Source organism: Embiotoca jacksoni, unplaced genomic scaffold, assembly GCF_022577435.1.
Source record: "Embiotoca jacksoni isolate LCO1_2020_lvr unplaced genomic scaffold, fEmbJac1.0.p SCAF_97, whole genome shotgun sequence".
Taxonomy (NCBI): domain Eukaryota; kingdom Metazoa; phylum Chordata; class Actinopteri; family Embiotocidae; genus Embiotoca; species Embiotoca jacksoni.
The window spans coordinates 379,366-401,307 of record NW_027185455.1 but is presented as its reverse complement, the minus strand read 5'-3'; the positions used below and the strand labels follow the sequence as shown (position 1 = coordinate 401,307).

The window sequence follows — 21,942 nt, the reverse complement described above, 5'->3', positions numbered from 1 at the left end:
CATTATCATTAAGGTAGGCGGGATTGTAACTAAACATGTCACACCGAGCAGGAAAAACGGTGGAGGGAAAGAGGGAAGCCATTGCTAACTGCTAAGCTAGCAGCACCAAAACAACATTGTTAGTAACAATAGTAACATATAGTTCGTAACATTAGTAATGTTAGTAATGTTAGTGACACTCGTAACATTAGTTAGTAATATTAGTGACACTAGTAACATTAGTTAGTAATGTTGGTAATGTTAGTAACATTAACAACGTTGGTAACACTAGTAACATGAGTTAGTAACATTAGTAATGTTAGTAACATTACTAATGTTAGTAATGTTAGTGACACTAGTAACATTAGTTAGTAATGTTGGTAATGTTAGTAACATTAACAATGTTGGTAACACTAGTAACATGAGTTAGTAACATTAGTAACGTTAGTAATGTTAGTGACACTCGTAACATTAGTTAGTAATATTAGTGACACTAGTAACATTAGTTAGTAATGTTGGTAATGTTAGTAACATTAACAATGTTGGTAACACTAGTAACATGAGTTAGTAACATTAGTAACGTTAGTAATGTTAGTAACATTACTAATGTTATTAACACAACAGTGCAGTTGTCAGCGTTGTCGTCTCACAGTCTAAAGGTCCGTGGTTCGATCCCCACCTTGGACTTTCTATGTGGAATTTGCATGTTCCTGCATTTGTAATAAGTAAATTAAAATATGTTGTCCCACAATGGATGACTAACTCATGCATGTAGTCCATGATGTAATGTGATTCCTGTTGATCTGGGTTGTGTACCCATGGTTGAAATGCACTTATTGTAAATCGCTTTGGATAAACGCATCAGCTAAATGAAATGTAATGTAATTTGTAAAATGTAATGTAAAATTCAGGGACGGCATGGTGGTGCAGTGGTTAGCATTGTCGCCTCACAGCAAAAAGTGTCCGGGTTCGAATCCGGTCCTGGGCCTTTCTGTGCGGAGTTTGCATGTTCTCCCTGTGCTTGCGTGGGTTCTCTCCGGGTTCTCCGGCTTCCTCCCATCATCCAAAAACATGCACCTCAGGTCAGGTTACCTGGCGCCGTGCTAATGGCAGCCTGCTGCAGCAGCTCCCCCCTGAGAGCCCCCCTGCTGTAGTGAAGACATTTCCCCTCGGGGATTAATAAAGTAAAATAAAAAAAATTTAAAAAAATAATGTAACATTAGTCACATTAGTAATGTGACTAACGTTACTGTCAGTGGCTACATGCAGAACTGAGGAAGGAGTGTTCTCTCTTTTTCTCTCTCTCCCTCTCTGGATTTCTCTCTCTCTTTCCCTCGCTCTCTTTTTCTCTCTCTCTCTCCTCCATCTCTCCCCTTCCCACCCTTTCTACACTTCCACTCCCCTCCCCTCCCCTCCCCTCCCTTTCTCCCCTCCCTCTTTCTCCTCTCCTCCAGTCTGATGCTTCAGCAGCACCATCCAGTCCATCTGAGCTACTTGTGGGAAGGCTTTGAGTCACAGCTCCTGTGAGGTGAGTCATTCTTCATCTCTTCTCTGTATTGCTGCAGACTTTTTGCCAGCCTATGAAGACATCTTTGTTTTTCTTTATTTTGTTTTACCATTGGCAGCTGGTTCTCCAGAGGCTGACAGTAACCTGTGATTTTAAAGTTACATTATATTTGTCATCTGAGGTATCACTATATTTTTTTAAAACGTTATGTGATACCATATGCAGAGTTTGCAGTGAATTTACTGAATGTTTAGCTATATGACTAAACATGTTGCAGGTACAGGATATCAAGTTGATATTCAAGTTAGATTTTTTAATATTTGGACAGTATTTTTTTTTAACTACCTACAGCTTCATATAAATTAATTCAGCATATTGCAACCATATATATTTCATGATAAACTTGTAAATCCCCAAATTATCCTCCAGCAGAGACCACCCCTTCATGTCTGCACCCTAATGAACAATGTCCTCTGTTTGACAGAGTTCCTTAATAGTAAGCTTTATTTTAATGGTTCAAAGCTACAGAGCAAGTATCTTCAAAAAGGAAGAACTGCCAGGAAATTCCTCCTGCTAGCAACTTAGCAGAGTCGAGTGATATTTTTTGAGAAATTAAGCAGCTGTGGAAATATGCAATAATTATATTTGCTAAGCTTTTGATTTGCTGTGAAATGTCTAGGATTGATATCCCAGCTCAGATAGAGCTGGAGGTAGAGACTTGAAAACACAAACACAGCCAGGTCCAGATGCTGCTCAGTCCCATGGCATGCTGCCACATGTGCATTTGCTTTAGCTGGATTAATCACAATAACACACGAACAATGTGTGGCCATGAAATGCTGTAAATGATCTGTGTTTCACCACAGAGCTGCCTGTTAGCTGGTGGCAGTTAAAGCACATTATATGTCAGGAAAAGCTGAGGGAGTAAAAGCTGATTCATTAGCATCACGAAAACAGGTGCCACCTCCGCTGGGCACGAAATGCTCTGATTTTTCAGTCTAATTGTCACTGTAATAACTGTCTGGAGAAAATATCATTTTCTCACAAATAATAGTCACCACAGCAGCAGCAGCAGCAGCAAGCATCACTCAGTGTGAGACCAGGAGCTGCCTTTTTACTAACTGACCTGATTCAGGCTCCTGATAAACACACATCATGTTTGTGTCACTTCTATTATTTGGTTTGCATTATGACTGGTAGATCTCCTATGTATGTATTTCTCCGACAGAGTGAGCAGCTTTATGAAAGCTTACGTAAATAGTGACTCAAAGGGCTCTGCTGGCTTTAACAGAACACAGCTGGAAAACAGTCTCATAATATTACACAGACATAGATGGTTTTCCTGGTGGGGCTGGGTGATGTATACACGTTAAAGAGTTATATTAATTATAATTTGTCAACCATCAAAGATTTTGAAATGCTGTTTGTATCAAAGTACCTCTCCCTTAACTATCTCGGGGTGTTTTAGGCTTAGAGAGCTGCTGCACCAATATAGAATTATTAGCATCAATGTGATTCATCGGTTAGGTATTAAATTCAGTGATTAGCCAAAATCAAACATTAATCTGCTCGTATAGAATGCGAAATGAAGCTTATGAAAGGACATGTTCCTACATAATAGCTCCATGTCTCTAACCCCAATCTGCAGCATGCCAGCAATTTGTTTTCATGCGGATCATGTAACTCTTCAACCAAGGCTAAAGTCTCTATCAAAACAATGCAGCTCTTTGTCATTGTATTCATTGTCCTATATTTTTATTGATATGTATAAATCAAGGAATGTAATGCCTATACATTTAGATTACTAAATTACTAGACCGGTGTCTTCAGTTTAAGCCATCAACTACAATTTCTGCAACAATGCCATGTGAAGCATTCAACACAAAATGTGAAGTCAGGCAATGCCGTTCAAACCTTTCCTGTTCGGGCCTAAATCCATCAGCTTGTCTCACAATTCGACAAGTCCCAACCTTATCAAAAAATGAATGGAATATATGGAGATTGTTCATATACATCTATATACAGTATATCCATATTGATATATAAGAATCATGACAAAAAAAACATCTTTGAAGATCTTTTTCCATTTAAATCTGCAGTGTGGTATCACAGACAAACTGCAGTCATATTTTTGAATGGTCTAATGTTCCAGTGAAACACTGCCAGCTATCGATCTGTCTGTCTGTCTGTCTATCTATCCTATCTATCTATGATTTTCAGAAGTGAATCTGTCGCTGGCAGCCTCCACTAGTTCATTAGCGTTAGACCTGCTGCAGCGACGAGCAAAGCTCCATATGACTTGAATGATGGTAATGCAGTTTTTTTGTGTGGACATCTGAGGGAAAAATAAACTGCTGTCTAACGGTATGTTTGTAATAGCGTAGCCATAGCAACCTTTGAACTGTCATTGGCCACAGTTCACATCATGAAATCAGCTGCCGATTGAAATCTCAATGTTTTGTTCGGTTAGTTGTGATCAGCCTGGCAGACATGAAGCAGTAGTGTCTCCTGTGGCCAACTGGAGCAGTAAGGTTTTCTTAGCTTCAGACGTTGGATAATTTCCTCAGCCTATAAAGGAACATTTAACGCTTGTGCTTATCTGGACAATTCAAATTCAAAAGAATCAAATCAGCAGATACATGCATTTATATATATTTTTTTAACCTTGACACTCTAACTCTGTTTATTTTGTCTGGAATAACTGGCACTCAGCTTTATTATTTGGCATTATAATAACTCTAAATAATAGTTATCAATATTTTTGGGGCAAAAAAAATTTTGATTTTTGGGTAGAGCTGAAGAGGACACCATCTCTGAAGTCCTGCACACATCCTCACCCACGCAGACAAAAACCATGTGAAGCCGCTCTTTACTGACCGAAGCTCAGATTTCAGCACAGTCGTCCTCCAGGCTCACGAACTGAATGCTCCTTCAGTGGCTGGGTTCTGGATATACTGTTTGCATACTGTTTGAATGTAAAAACGGACTTCCAGGTCTAAAAAGTAAAGTCCAATGCAGAAGTGCCTTCAAGTGCATTACCACTGAGTCACTGGGGGCTGGTCCAAAAAAGTTGTCTGGCTAAAATAGCCTAACCATTAGCTTAATTCATGAAATGAAAAGTCAACAGTGTGATTGGCTAAATTTACTCTTTCTGGTCAGTGTTCTAGTAGTAAGTCTGAAAATAGTTAGATAACAGGCCGTGGAGAAAGGCATGTTTGGGGACACGTGTGGTTTGATTGAAAAGCCTTGGGTGCAGGTATCTGGTATCTTGTTCCTCCGGAGCTCATCCAAATATGCAACATGGCAAAGCTTTGAACGTCCGTTCACAACCCAAACATTGACGTCACAGTGGGTTGTTACTTGATTCTACACGTGGTGTAGCAGAAATGAGAGTGGGCCAGTTCACCTCTAACACCATTAGCTCAGAACAGGTGGACGAACCTCATTCAAATTATGGTCAAAATAAAACAGGCAATGGTTGAACCAAGAGCTGAATACATTCAGAGTCTTCTCAGCTTGCTGAAATGTTGTTATGCCAGGGCCATAGAAAGTATACCATTAGTCAGACCATCAGATGATGAAGGACTCTCTACATCCCAGAAACTGCCTGTTCAGTCTGTTGTCTATTGGCCAAAATGGAGATGTCCAGAAGGGGCATTTTCCCCGGGACAACCAGACTCCTAAACACGGGCTCATTCTGCTTTAACTGAATGTCAGTTACACACTGCACCTTCTGTTGGTATTGTTTCCTCCATATAACATTCCTGCACATTCTATTGTAAACAATACATTTGCACAACTTAACCTAGAATTTACTGACTGGGCCTAAAGTTGTTTCCTCATATCTCTATCTTTTTTTTTTTTTTTTTCTGTTTTTATCTATTGATTTCTTTCTACCTCTTCTGTTTTGCACAGTCTGAGCAGCCAGGTTAGCCTTTCACTGCAAACTGTTTATTGGACCAAGCTGTTCTTTTAAGACAAAAGTTAATTTCAGTGAGGTAGCTAGTTGAAAAGGTTGTTCAACGGGTTTTAGCTAAACACACAGACACATGTGAACACACACGGACATGCATGAACATGTTTACCTACACGCACGAACATGCGTGAACATGTTTACTTACAAACACGGACATGCATGAACACACATGGACATGTGTGGAGTTGTTTACTTACAAACACAAACATGCGTGGAGGTGTTTAATTGCACACACACATGTGTAGAGTTGTTTATTGCCACAGATGGACATGTGTGGAGTTGTTTACTTAGACACACTGACGTGTGAAAATGTTTACTTACACACACGGACATGTGTGGAGTTGTTTACTTACACACACGGACATACTTGAACACGTATTAGGATGATATGGTTCTAAAACATCTGTCAGGATGATGTGGTTCTATAAGATCTCTGAGATGAGATAGAGGCTGGTCATGAGGCACTTTGTAAGTCAGCAAGATAATTTAAAATGTTATTATTGATTTAACATGAAGCCAATGAAGAGGATGGAGTAGCAGGGTGGCTGCTAGAGAGAAAAGACACAGAAACTGTGGAGTATTCATGGTTTGTTTGTATTGGGTGGAATAAACACCTTGGAAACCTTACATTGGCTGACTGTTGGCATGTCACACCAACAATTCAACAATTCTCACATCAGCTTGGAGGGAAATACTCCTCTTTAAGGGAGAAAAACCTCCAACAGAAGGAAGAAATCTCAGACAGAACAGGATATCAGAGGTGGGCGAAGCATCTGTTATCAGAACCAGGATCAGAGGTGGGCGGAGCAACTGTTAACAGAACCAGGATCAGAGGTGGGTGGAGCATCTGCCTCAACCGGTTGGGGTGAGAGGAGAGCAGAGAGAGAAAAAGACAGCATAGAGATACAAGACATGAACTGGTTGTGAGTCGACAATCACAGAGCAGAGACATGCAGCTAAATGACGGGACATCTGCAGAAGAAAGAACAGAAACTACACAAGTGAAGGAACTGAATGGAGACAACAGATAATAAGAAGAAACTATGGGAGAAAAAGCATGAATTTAATGAGATGTAATGGTGAGATATGAGTTGCAGAGAGTGAAAGATTAAGAGAAAAGAAGCTCAGTGCAGAACGAGATCCCCCAGCAGCCTCGTCCTATAACAGCATAACTAAGGGTTGGTTCAGGTCTACCTGAGCCAGCCCTAACTATAGGCTTATTAAAAAAAAATGTTTTGAGTCTAACCTTAAAGCTAGAGAGGGTTTCTGCCCCTTGAACATAAACAGATCTGTCAGGATAATGTGGTTCCAGAAGATCTGTCACGATGATGTGGTTCTAGAAGATCTGTCACGATGATGTGGTTCTAAAAGATCTGTCCGAATGATGTGGTTCTAAAAGATCTGTCAGGATGATATGGTTCTAAAGATCTGTCAGGATGATGTGGTTCCATAAGATCACTCAGGATGATGTGGTTCAATAAAATCTGTCAGGATGATGTGGTTCCATAAGATCACTCAGGATGATGTGGTTCTAAAAGATCTGTCAGGATGATGTGGTTCTATAAGATCTGTCAGGATGATGTGGTTCTATAAGATGTCAGGATAATGTGGTTCTAAAAGATCTGTCAGGATAATGTGGTTCTAAAAGATCTGTCAGGATGATATGGTTCTAAAGATCTGTCAGGATGATGTGGTTCCATAAGATCACTCAGGATGATGTGGTTCAATAAAATCTGTCAGGATGATGTGGTTCCATAAGATCACTCAGGGTGATGTGGTTCTAAAAGATCTGTCAGGATGATGTGGTTCTATAAGATCACTCAGGATGATGTGGTTCTATAAGATCTGTCAGGATGATGTGGTTCTATAAGATCTGTCAGGATAATGTGGTTCTAAAAGATCTGTCAGGATGATGTGGTTATATAAGATCTGACAGGATGATATGGTTCTATCAGATCTGACAGGATGATGTGGTTCTATAAGATCTGTCAGGATGATGTGGTTCTCTCAAATCTGTCAAGATGATGTGGTTCTATAAGATCTGTCAGGATGATGTGGTTCTAAAAGATATGTTAGGATGATGTGGTTCTATCAGATCTGTCAGGATGATGTGGTTCTATTAGATCTTTCAGGATGATGTGGTTCTCTCAGATCTGTCAAGATGATGTGGTTCTATCAGATCTGTCAGGATGATGTGGTTCTATAAGATCTGTCAGGATGATGTGGTTTTATAAGATCTGTCAGAATGAGGCGGTTCTAAAAGATCTGTCAAGATGATGTGGTTCTAAAAGATGTCAGGATGATGTGGTTCTAAAAGATCTGTCAGGATGATGTGGTTCTCTCAAATCTGTCAGGATGATGTGGTTCTAAAAGATATGTTAGGATGATGTGGTTCTATCAGATCTGTCAGGATGATGTGGTTCTATTAGATCTTTCAGGATGATGTGGTTCTCTCAGATCTGTCAAGATGATGTGGTTCTATCAGATCTGTCAGGATGATGTGGTTATATAAGATCTGACAGGATGATATGGTTCTATCAGATCTGACAGGATGATGTGGTTCTATAAGATCTGTCAGGATGATGTGGTTCTCTCAAATCTGTCAAGATGATGTGGTTCTATAAGATCTGTCAGGATGATGTGGTTCTAAAAGATATGTTAGGATGATGTGGTTCTATAAGATCTGTCAGGATGATGTGGTTCTATAAGATCTGTCAGGATGATGTGGTTCTATAAGATCTGTCAGGATAATGTGGTTCTAAAAGATCTGTCAGGATGATGTGGTTCTATTAGATCTTTCAGGATGATGTGGTTCTCTCAGATCTGTCAAGATGATGTGGTTCTATCAGATCTGTCAGGATGATGTGGTTATATAAGATCTGACAGGATGATATGGTTCTATCAGATCTGACAGGATGATGTGGTTCTATAAGATCTGTCAGGATGATGTGGTTCTCTCAAATCTGTCAAGATGATGTGGTTCTATAAGATCTGTCAGGATGATGTGGTTCTAAAAGATATGTTAGGATGATGTGGTTCTATAAGATCTGTCAGGATGATGTGGTTCTATAAGATCTGTCAGGATGATGTGGTTCTATAAGATCTGTCAGGATAATGTGGTTCTAAAAGATCTGTCAGGATGATGTGGTTCCATAAGATCACTCAGGATGATGTGGTTCTATAAGATCTGTCAGGATGATGTGGTTCTATAAGATCTGTCAGGATAATGTGGTTCTAAAAGATCTGTCAGGATGATGTGGTTCTATTAGATCTTTCAGGATGATGTGGTTCTCTCAGATCTGTCAAGATGATGTGGTTCTATCAGATCTGTCAGGATGATGTGGTTATATAAGATCTGACAGGATGATATGGTTCTATCAGATCTGACAGGATGATGTGGTTCTATAAGATCTGTCAGGATGATGTGGTTCTCTCAAATCTGTCAAGATGATGTGGTTCTATAAGATCTGTCAGGATGATGTGGTTCTAAAAGATATGTTAGGATGATGTGGTTCTATAAGATCTGTCAGGATGATGTGGTTCTATAAGATCTGTCAGGATGATGTGGTTCTATAAGATCTGTCAGGATAATGTGGTTCTAAAAGATCTGTCAGGATGATGTGGTTCCATAAGATCACTCAGGATGATGTGGTTCTATAAGATCTGTCAGGATGATGTGGTTCTATAAGATCTGTCAGGATAATGTGGTTCTAAAAGATCTGTCAGGATGATGTGGTTATATAAGATCTGACAGGATGATATGGTTCTATCAGATCTGACAGGATGATGTGGTTCTATAAGATCTGTCAGGATGATGTGGTTCTAAAAGATATGTTAGGATGATGTGGTTCTATCAGATCTGTCAGGATGATGTGGTTATATAAGATCTGACAGGATGATATGGTTCTATCAGATCTGACAGGATGATGTGGTTCTATAAGATCTGTCAGGATGATGTGGTTCTAAAAGATATGTTAGGATGATGTGGTTCTATCAGATCTGTCAGGATGATGTGGTTCTATTAGATCTTTCAGGATGATGTGGTTCTCTCAGATCTGTCAAGATGATGTGGTTCTATCAGATCTGTCAGGATGATGTGGTTCTATAAGATCTGTCAGGATGATGTGGTTTTATAAGATCTGTCAGAATGAGGCGGTTCTAAAAGATCTGTCAAGATGATGTGGTTCTAAAAGATGTCAGGATGATATGGTTCTAAAGATCTGTCAGGATGATGTGGTTCCATAAGATCACTCAGGATGATGTGGTTCAATAAAATCTGTCAGGATGATGTGGTTCCATAAGATCACTCAGGATGATGTGGTTCTAAAAGATCTGTCAGGATGATGTGGTTCTATAAGATCTGTCAGGATGATGTGGTTCTATAAGATGTCAGGATAATGTGGTTCTAAAAGATCTGTCAGGATAATGTGGTTCTAAAAGATCTGTCAGGATGATGTGGCTCTCTCAAATCTGTCAAGATGATGTGGTTCTATAAGATCTGTCACGATGATGTGGTTCTATAAGATCTGTCACGATGATGTGGTTCTAAAAGATCTGTCAGGACGATGTGGTTCTATAAGATCTGTCAGGATGATGTGGTTCTATAAGATGTCAGGATAATGTGGTTCTAAAAGATCTGTCAGGATAATGTGGTTCTAAAAGATCTGTCAGGATGATGTGGCTCTCTCAAATCTGTCAAGATGATGTGGTTCTATAAGATCTGTCACGATGATGTGGTTCTATAAGATCTGTCACGATGATGTGGTTCTAAAAGATCTGTCCGAATGATGTGGTTCTAAAAGATCTGTCAGGATGATATGGTTCTAAAGATCTGTCAGGATGATGTGGTTCCATAAGATCACTCAGGATGATGTGGTTCAATAAAATCTGTCAGGATGATGTGGTTCCATAAGATCACTCAGGATGATGTGGTTCTAAAAGATCTGTCAGGATGATGTGGTTCTATAAGATCTGTCAGGATGATGTGGTTCTATAAGATCTGTCAGGATAATGTGGTTCTAAAAGATCTGTCAGGATGATGTGGTTCCATAAGATCACTCAGGATGATGTGGTTCTATAAGATCTGTCAGGATGATGTGGTTCTATAAGATCTGTCAGGATAATGTGGTTCTAAAAGATCTGTCAGGATGATGTGGTTATATAAGATCTGACAGGATGATATGGTTCTATCAGATCTGACAGGATGATGTGGTTCTCTCAAATCTGTCAAGATGATGTGGTTCTATAAGATCTGTCAGGATGATGTGGTTCTAAAAGATATGTTAGGATGATGTGGTTCTATCAGATCTGTCAGGATGATGTGGTTCTATTAGATCTTTCAGGATGATGTGGTTCTCTCAGATCTGTCAAGATGATGTGGTTCTATCAGATCTGTCAGGATGATGTGGTTCTATAAGATATGTCAGGATGATGTGGTTTTATAAGATCTGTCAGAATGAGGCGGTTCTAAAAGATCTGTCAAGATGATGTGGTTCTAAAAGATGTCAGGATGATGTGGTTCTAAAAGATCTATCAGGATGATGTGGTTCTCTCAAATCTGTCCAGATGATGTGGTTCTATAAGATCTGTCAGGATGATGTGGTTCTAAAAGATATGTTAGGATGATGTGGTTCTATCAGATCTGTCAGGATGATGTGGTTCTATTAGATCTTTCAGGATGATGTGGTTCTCTCAGATCTGTCAAGATGATGTGGTTCTATCAGATCTGTCAGGATGATGTGGTTCTATAAGATCTGTCAGGATGATGTGGTTTTATAAGATCTGTCAGAATGAGGCGGTTCTAAAAGATCTGTCACGATGATGTGGTTCTAAAAGATCTGTCCGAATGATGTGGTTCTAAAAGATCTGTCAGGATGATATGGTTCTAAAGATCTGTCAGGATGATGTGGTTCCATAAGATCATTCAGGATGATGTGGTTCCATAAGATCACTCAGGATGATGTGGTTCTAAAAGATCTGTCAAGATGATGTGGTTCTAAAAGATGTCAGGATGATGTGGTTCTAAAAGATCTATCAGGATGATGTGGTTCTCTCAAATCTGTCAAGATGATGTGGTTCTATAAGATCTGTCAGGATGATGTGGTTCTAAAAGATATGTTAGGATGATGTGGTTCTATCAGATCTGTCAGGATGATGTGGTTCTATTAGATCTTTCAGGATGATGTGGTTCTCTCAGATCTGTCAAGATGATGTGGTTCTATCAGATCTGTCAGGATGATGTGGTTCTATAAGATCTGTCAGAATGAGGCGGTTCTAAAAGATCTGTCACGATGATGTGGTTCTAAAAGATCTGTCCGAATGATGTGGTTCTAAAAGATCTGTCAGGATGATATGGTTCTAAAGATCTGTCAGGATGATGTGGTTCCATAAGATCATTCAGGATGATGTGGTTCAATAAAATCTGTCAGGATGATGTGGTTCCATAAGATCACTCAGGATGATGTGGTTCTAAAAGATCTGTCAGGATGATGTGGTTCTATAAGATCTGTCAGGATGATGTGGTTCTATAAGATCTGACAGGATGATATGGTTCTATCAGATCTGACAGGATGATGTGGTTCTATAAGATCTGTCAGGATGATGTGGTTCTCTCAAATCTGTCAAGATGATGTGGTTCTATAAGATCTGTCAGGATGATGTGGTTCTAAAAGATATGTTAGGATGATGTGGTTCTATCAGATCTGTCAGGATGATGTGGTTCTATTAGATCTTTCAGGATGATGTGGTTCTCTCAGATCTGTCAAGATGATGTGGTTCTATCAGATCTGTCAGGATGATGTGGTTCTATAAGATCTGTCAGGATGATGTGGTTTTATAAGATCTGTCAGAATGAGGCGGTTCTAAAAGATCTGTCAAGATGATGTGGTTCTAAAAGATGTCAGGATGATGTGGTTCTAAAAGATCTGTCAGGATGATGTGGTTCTCTCAAATCTGTCAGGATGATGTGGTTCTAAAAGATATGTTAGGATGATGTGGTTCTATCAGATCTGTCAGGATGATGTGGTTCTATTAGATCTTTCAGGATGATGTGGTTCTCTCAGATCTGTCAAGATGATGTGGTTCTATCAGATCTGTCAGGATGATGTGGTTATATAAGATCTGACAGGATGATATGGTTCTATCAGATCTGACAGGATGATGTGGTTCTATAAGATCTGTCAGGATGATGTGGTTCTCTCAAATCTGTCAAGATGATGTGGTTCTATAAGATCTGTCAGGATGATGTGGTTCTAAAAGATATGTTAGGATGATGTGGTTCTATAAGATCTGTCAGGATGATGTGGTTCTATAAGATCTGTCAGGATGATGTGGTTCTATAAGATCTGTCAGGATAATGTGGTTCTAAAAGATCTGTCAGGATGATGTGGTTCTATTAGATCTTTCAGGATGATGTGGTTCTCTCAGATCTGTCAAGATGATGTGGTTCTATCAGATCTGTCAGGATGATGTGGTTATATAAGATCTGACAGGATGATATGGTTCTATCAGATCTGACAGGATGATGTGGTTCTATAAGATCTGTCAGGATGATGTGGTTCTCTCAAATCTGTCAAGATGATGTGGTTCTATAAGATCTGTCAGGATGATGTGGTTCTAAAAGATATGTTAGGATGATGTGGTTCTATAAGATCTGTCAGGATGATGTGGTTCTATAAGATCTGTCAGGATGATGTGGTTCTATAAGATCTGTCAGGATAATGTGGTTCTAAAAGATCTGTCAGGATGATGTGGTTCCATAAGATCACTCAGGATGATGTGGTTCTATAAGATCTGTCAGGATGATGTGGTTCTATAAGATCTGTCAGGATAATGTGGTTCTAAAAGATCTGTCAGGATGATGTGGTTCTATTAGATCTTTCAGGATGATGTGGTTCTCTCAGATCTGTCAAGATGATGTGGTTCTATCAGATCTGTCAGGATGATGTGGTTATATAAGATCTGACAGGATGATATGGTTCTATCAGATCTGACAGGATGATGTGGTTCTATAAGATCTGTCAGGATGATGTGGTTCTCTCAAATCTGTCAAGATGATGTGGTTCTATAAGATCTGTCAGGATGATGTGGTTCTAAAAGATATGTTAGGATGATGTGGTTCTATAAGATCTGTCAGGATGATGTGGTTCTATAAGATCTGTCAGGATGATGTGGTTCTATAAGATCTGTCAGGATAATGTGGTTCTAAAAGATCTGTCAGGATGATGTGGTTCCATAAGATCACTCAGGATGATGTGGTTCTATAAGATCTGTCAGGATGATGTGGTTCTATAAGATCTGTCAGGATAATGTGGTTCTAAAAGATCTGTCAGGATGATGTGGTTATATAAGATCTGACAGGATGATATGGTTCTATCAGATCTGACAGGATGATGTGGTTCTATAAGATCTGTCAGGATGATGTGGTTCTAAAAGATATGTTAGGATGATGTGGTTCTATCAGATCTGTCAGGATGATGTGGTTATATAAGATCTGACAGGATGATATGGTTCTATCAGATCTGACAGGATGATGTGGTTCTATAAGATCTGTCAGGATGATGTGGTTCTAAAAGATATGTTAGGATGATGTGGTTCTATCAGATCTGTCAGGATGATGTGGTTCTATTAGATCTTTCAGGATGATGTGGTTCTCTCAGATCTGTCAAGATGATGTGGTTCTATCAGATCTGTCAGGATGATGTGGTTCTATAAGATCTGTCAGGATGATGTGGTTTTATAAGATCTGTCAGAATGAGGCGGTTCTAAAAGATCTGTCAAGATGATGTGGTTCTAAAAGATGTCAGGATGATATGGTTCTAAAGATCTGTCAGGATGATGTGGTTCCATAAGATCACTCAGGATGATGTGGTTCAATAAAATCTGTCAGGATGATGTGGTTCCATAAGATCACTCAGGATGATGTGGTTCTAAAAGATCTGTCAGGATGATGTGGTTCTATAAGATCTGTCAGGATGATGTGGTTCTATAAGATGTCAGGATAATGTGGTTCTAAAAGATCTGTCAGGATAATGTGGTTCTAAAAGATCTGTCAGGATGATGTGGCTCTCTCAAATCTGTCAAGATGATGTGGTTCTATAAGATCTGTCACGATGATGTGGTTCTATAAGATCTGTCACGATGATGTGGTTCTAAAAGATCTGTCAGGACGATGTGGTTCTATAAGATCTGTCAGGATGATGTGGTTCTATAAGATGTCAGGATAATGTGGTTCTAAAAGATCTGTCAGGATAATGTGGTTCTAAAAGATCTGTCAGGATGATGTGGCTCTCTCAAATCTGTCAAGATGATGTGGTTCTATAAGATCTGTCACGATGATGTGGTTCTATAAGATCTGTCACGATGATGTGGTTCTAAAAGATCTGTCCGAATGATGTGGTTCTAAAAGATCTGTCAGGATGATATGGTTCTAAAGATCTGTCAGGATGATGTGGTTCCATAAGATCACTCAGGATGATGTGGTTCAATAAAATCTGTCAGGATGATGTGGTTCCATAAGATCACTCAGGATGATGTGGTTCTAAAAGATCTGTCAGGATGATGTGGTTCTATAAGATCTGTCAGGATGATGTGGTTCTATAAGATCTGTCAGGATAATGTGGTTCTAAAAGATCTGTCAGGATGATGTGGTTCCATAAGATCACTCAGGATGATGTGGTTCTATAAGATCTGTCAGGATGATGTGGTTCTATAAGATCTGTCAGGATAATGTGGTTCTAAAAGATCTGTCAGGATGATGTGGTTATATAAGATCTGACAGGATGATATGGTTCTATCAGATCTGACAGGATGATGTGGTTCTCTCAAATCTGTCAAGATGATGTGGTTCTATAAGATCTGTCAGGATGATGTGGTTCTAAAAGATATGTTAGGATGATGTGGTTCTATCAGATCTGTCAGGATGATGTGGTTCTATTAGATCTTTCAGGATGATGTGGTTCTCTCAGATCTGTCAAGATGATGTGGTTCTATCAGATCTGTCAGGATGATGTGGTTCTATAAGATATGTCAGGATGATGTGGTTTTATAAGATCTGTCAGAATGAGGCGGTTCTAAAAGATCTGTCAAGATGATGTGGTTCTAAAAGATGTCAGGATGATGTGGTTCTAAAAGATCTATCAGGATGATGTGGTTCTCTCAAATCTGTCAAGATGATGTGGTTCTATAAGATCTGTCAGGATGATGTGGTTCTAAAAGATATGTTAGGATGATGTGGTTCTATCAGATCTGTCAGGATGATGTGGTTCTATTAGATCTTTCAGGATGATGTGGTTCTCTCAGATCTGTCAAGATGATGTGGTTCTATCAGATCTGTCAGGATGATGTGGTTCTATAAGATCTGTCAGGATGATGTGGTTTTATAAGATCTGTCAGAATGAGGCGGTTCTAAAAGATCTGTCACGATGATGTGGTTCTAAAAGATCTGTCCGAATGATGTGGTTCTAAAAGATCTGTCAGGATGATATGGTTCTAAAGATCTGTCAGGATGATGTGGTTCCATAAGATCATTCAGGATGATGTGGTTCAATAAAATCTGTCAGGATGATGTGGTTCCATAAGATCACTCAGGATGATGTGGTTCTAAAAGATCTGTCAGGATGATGTGGTTCTATAAGATCTGTCAGGATGATGTGGTTCTATAAGATCTGACAGGATGATATGGTTCTATCAGATCTGACAGGATGATGTGGTTCTATAAGATCTGTCAGGATGATGTGGTTCTCTCAAATCTGTCAAGATGATGTGGTTCTATAAGATCTGTCAGGATGATGTGGTTCTAAAAGATATGTTAGGATGATGTGGTTCTATCAGATCTGTCAGGATGATGTGGTTCTATTAGATCTTTCAGGATGATGTGGTTCTCTCAGATCTGTCAAGATGATGTGGTTCTATCAGATCTGTCAGGATGATGTGGTTCTATAAGATCTGTCAGGATGATGTGGTTTTATAAGATCTGTCAGAATGAGGCGGTTCTAAAAGATCTGTCAAGATGATGTGGTTCTAAAAGATGTCAGGATGATGTGGTTCTAAAAGATCTGTCAGGATGATGTGGTTCTATAAGATCTGTCAGGATGATGTGGTTCTAAAAGATATGTTAGGATGATGTGGTTCTATCAGATCTGTCAGGATGATGTGGTTCTATTAGATCTGTCAGGATGATGTGGTTCTATAAGATCTGTCAGGATGATGTGGTTTTATAAGATCTGTCAGAATGAGGCGGTTCTAAAAGATGTCAGGATGATGTGGTTCTAAAAGATCTATCAGGATGATGTGGTTCTCTCAAATCTGTCAAGATGATGTGGTTCTATAAGATCTGTCAGGATGATGTGGTTCTAAAAGATATGTTAGGATGATGTGGTTCTATCAGATCTGTCAGGATGATGTGGTTCTATTAGATCTTTCAGGATGATGTGGTTCTCTCAGATCTGTCAAGATGATGTGGTTCTATCAGATCTGTCAGGATGATGTGGTTCTATAAGATCTGTCAGAATGAGGCGGTTCTAAAAGATCTGTCACGATGATGTGGTTCTAAAAGATCTGTCCGAATGATGTGGTTCTAAAAGATCTGTCAGGATGATATGGTTCTAAAGATCTGTCAGGATGATGTGGTTCCATAAGATCATTCAGGATGATGTGGTTCAATAAAATCTGTCAGGATGATGTGGTTCCATAAGATCACTCAGGATGATGTGGTTCTAAAAGATCTGTCAGGATGATGTGGTTCTATAAGATCTGTCAGGATGATGTGGTTCTATAAGATCTGACAGGATGATATGGTTCTATCAGATCTGACAGGATGATGTGGTTCTATAAGATCTGTCAGGATGATGTGGTTCTCTCAAATCTGTCAAGATGATGTGGTTCTATAAGATCTGTCAGGATGATGTGGTTCTAAAAGATATGTTAGGATGATGTGGTTCTATCAGATCTGTCAGGATGATGTGGTTCTATTAGATCTTTCAGGATGATGTGGTTCTCTCAGATCTGTCAAGATGATGTGGTTCTATCAGATCTGTCAGGATGATGTGGTTCTATAAGATCTGTCAGGATGATGTGGTTTTATAAGATCTGTCAGAATGAGGCGGTTCTAAAAGATCTGTCAAGATGATGTGGTTCTAAAAGATGTCAGGATGATGTGGTTCTAAAAGATCTGTCAGGATGATGTGGTTCTCTCAAATCTGTCAGGATGATGTGGTTCTAAAAGATATGTTAGGATGATGTGGTTCTATCAGATCTGTCAGGATGATGTGGTTCTATTAGATCTTTCAGGATGATGTGGTTCTCTCAGATCTGTCAAGATGATGTGGTTCTATCAGATCTGTCAGGATGATGTGGTTATATAAGATCTGACAGGATGATATGGTTCTATCAGATCTGACAGGATGATGTGGTTCTATAAGATCTGTCAGGATGATGTGGTTCTCTCAAATCTGTCAAGATGATGTGGTTCTATAAGATCTGTCAGGATGATGTGGTTCTAAAAGATATGTTAGGATGATGTGGTTCTATAAGATCTGTCAGGATGATGTGGTTCTATAAGATCTGTCAGGATGATGTGGTTCTATAAGATCTGTCAGGATAATGTGGTTCTAAAAGATCTGTCAGGATGATGTGGTTCTATTAGATCTTTCAGGATGATGTGGTTCTCTCAGATCTGTCAAGATGATGTGGTTCTATCAGATCTGTCAGGATGATGTGGTTATATAAGATCTGACAGGATGATATGGTTCTATCAGATCTGACAGGATGATGTGGTTCTATAAGATCTGTCAGGATGATGTGGTTCTCTCAAATCTGTCAAGATGATGTGGTTCTATAAGATCTGTCAGGATGATGTGGTTCTAAAAGATATGTTAGGATGATGTGGTTCTATAAGATCTGTCAGGATGATGTGGTTCTATAAGATCTGTCAGGATGATGTGGTTCTATAAGATCTGTCAGGATAATGTGGTTCTAAAAGATCTGTCAGGATGATGTGGTTCCATAAGATCACTCAGGATGATGTGGTTCTATAAGATCTGTCAGGATGATGTGGTTCTATAAGATCTGTCAGGATAATGTGGTTCTAAAAGATCTGTCAGGATGATGTGGTTCTATTAGATCTTTCAGGATGATGTGGTTCTCTCAGATCTGTCAAGATGATGTGGTTCTATCAGATCTGTCAGGATGATGTGGTTATATAAGATCTGACAGGATGATATGGTTCTATCAGATCTGACAGGATGATGTGGTTCTATAAGATCTGTCAGGATGATGTGGTTCTCTCAAATCTGTCAAGATGATGTGGTTCTATAAGATCTGTCAGGATGATGTGGTTCTAAAAGATATGTTAGGATGATGTGGTTCTATAAGATCTGTCAGGATGATGTGGTTCTATAAGATCTGTCAGGATGATGTGGTTCTATAAGATCTGTCAGGATAATGTGGTTCTAAAAGATCTGTCAGGATGATGTGGTTCCATAAGATCACTCAGGATGATGTGGTTCTATAAGATCTGTCAGGATGATGTGGTTCTATAAGATCTGTCAGGATAATGTGGTTCTAAAAGATCTGTCAGGATGATGTGGTTATATAAGATCTGACAGGATGATATGGTTCTATCAGATCTGACAGGATGATGTGGTTCTATAAGATCTGTCAGGATGATGTGGTTCTAAAAGATATGTTAGGATGATGTGGTTCTATCAGATCTGTCAGGATGATGTGGTTATATAAGATCTGACAGGATGATATGGTTCTATCAGATCTGACAGGATGATGTGGTTCTATAAGATCTGTCAGGATGATGTGGTTCTAAAAGATATGTTAGGATGATGTGGTTCTATCAGATCTGTCAGGATGATGTGGTTCTATTAGATCTTTCAGGATGATGTGGTTCTCTCAGATCTGTCAAGATGATGTGGTTCTATCAGATCTGTCAGGATGATGTGGTTCTATAAGATCTGTCAGGATGATGTGGTTTTATAAGATCTGTCAGAATGAGGCGGTTCTAAAAGATCTGTCAAGATGATGTGGTTCTAAAAGATGTCAGGATGATATGGTTCTAAAGATCTGTCAGGATGATGTGGTTCCATAAGATCACTCAGGATGATGTGGTTCAATAAAATCTGTCAGGATGATGTGGTTCCATAAGATCACTCAGGATGATGTGGTTCTAAAAGATCTGTCAGGATGATGTGGTTCTATAAGATCTGTCAGGATGATGTGGTTCTATAAGATGTCAGGATAATGTGGTTCTAAAAGATCTGTCAGGATAATGTGGTTCTAAAAGATCTGTCAGGATGATGTGGCTCTCTCAAATCTGTCAAGATGATGTGGTTCTATAAGATCTGTCACGATGATGTGGTTCTATAAGATCTGTCACGATGATGTGGTTCTAAAAGATCTGTCAGGACGATGTGGTTCTATAAGATCTGTCAGGATGATGTGGTTCTATAAGATGTCAGGATAATGTGGTTCTAAAAGATCTGTCAGGATAATGTGGTTCTAAAAGATCTGTCAGGATGATGTGGCTCTCTCAAATCTGTCAAGATGATGTGGTTCTATAAGATCTGTCACGATGATGTGGTTCTATAAGATCTGTCACGATGATGTGGTTCTAAAAGATCTGTCCGAATGATGTGGTTCTAAAAGATCTGTCAGGATGATATGGTTCTAAAGATCTGTCAGGATGATGTGGTTCCATAAGATCACTCAGGATGATGTGGTTCAATAAAATCTGTCAGGATGATGTGGTTCCATAAGATCACTCAGGATGATGTGGTTCTAAAAGATCTGTCAGGATGATGTGGTTCTATAAGATCTGTCAGGATGATGTGGTTCTATAAGATCTGTCAGGATAATGTGGTTCTAAAAGATCTGTCAGGATGATGTGGTTCCATAAGATCACTCAGGATGATGTGGTTCTATAAGATCTGTCAGGATGATGTGGTTCTATAAGATCTGTCAGGATAATGTGGTTCTAAAAGATCTGTCAGGATGATGTGGTTATATAAGATCTGACAGGATGATATGGTTCTATCAGATCTGACAGGATGATGTGGTTCTCTCAAATCTGTCAAGATGATGTGGTTCTATAAGATCTGTCAGGATGATGTGGTTCTAAAAGATATGTTAGGATGATGTGGTTCTATCAGATCTGTCAGGATGATGTGGTTCTATTAGATCTTTCAGGATGATGTGGTTCTCTCAGATCTGTCAAGATGATGTGGTTCTATCAGATCTGTCAGGATGATGTGGTTCTATAAGATATGTCATGATGATGTGGTTTTATAAGATCTGTCAGAATGAGGCGGTTCTAAAAGATCTGTCAAGATGATGTGGTTCTAAAAGATGTCAGGATGATGTGGTTCTAAAAGATCTATCAGGATGATGTGGTTCTCTCAAATCTGTCAAGATGATGTGGTTCTATAAGATCTGTCAGGATGATGTGGTTCTAAAAGATATGTTAGGATGATGTGGTTCTATCAGATCTGTCAGGATGATGTGGTTCTATTAGATCTTTCAGGATGATGTGGTTCTCTCAGATCTGTCAAGATGATGTGGTTCTATCAGATCTGTCAGGATGATGTGGTTCTATAAGATCTGTCAGGATGATGTGGTTTTATAAGATCTGTCAGAATGAGGCGGTTCTAAAAGATCTGTCACGATGATGTGGTTCTAAAAGATCTGTCCGAATGATGTGGTTCTAAAAGATCTGTCAGGATGATATGGTTCTAAAGATCTGTCAGGATGATGTGGTTCCATAAGATCATTCAGGATGATGTGGTTCAATAAAATCTGTCAGGATGATGTGGTTCCATAAGATCACTCAGGATGATGTGGTTCTAAAAGATCTGTCAGGATGATGTGGTTCTATAAGATCTGTCAGGATGATGTGGTTCTATAAGATCTGACAGGATGATATGGTTCTATCAGATCTGACAGGATGATGTGGTTCTATAAGATCTGTCAGGATGATGTGGTTCTCTCAAATCTGTCAAGATGATGTGGTTCTATAAGATCTGTCAGGATGATGTGGTTCTAAAAGATATGTTAGGATGATGTGGTTCTATCAGATCTGTCAGGATGATGTGGTTCTATTAGATCTTTCAGGATGATGTGGTTCTCTCAGATCTGTCAAGATGATGTGGTTCTATCAGATCTGTCAGGATGATGTGGTTCTATAAGATCTGTCAGGATGATGTGGTTTTATAAGATCTGTCAGAATGAGGCGGTTCTAAAAGATCTGTCAAGATGATGTGGTTCTAAAAGATGTCAGGATGATGTGGTTCTAAAAGATCTGTCAGGATGATGTGGTTCTCTCAAATCTGTCAGGATGATGTGGTTCTAAAAGATATGTTAGGATGATGTGGTTCTATCAGATCTGTCAGGATGATGTGGTTCTATTAGATCTTTCAGGATGATGTGGTTCTCTCAGATCTGTCAAGATGATGTGGTTCTATAAGATCTGTCAGGATGA

The 21,942-nt window shown here is 39.2% G+C and overlaps 1 protein-coding gene across 1 annotated transcript in view; it reads left to right on the top strand.

The window, feature by feature from the left end:
• The first annotated feature begins 1,441 nt into the window (after positions 1–1,441).
• The window catches only part of mc5ra (melanocortin 5a receptor), a 70,260-nt gene continuing 49,759 nt past the window's right edge, over positions 1,442–21,942 (top strand). Inside the window, exon 1 of the mRNA XM_069142102.1 lies at positions 1,442–1,507. The gene's annotated coding sequence lies outside the window, so the exon portion shown is untranslated. The remainder of the gene's footprint in view (positions 1,508–21,942) is intronic.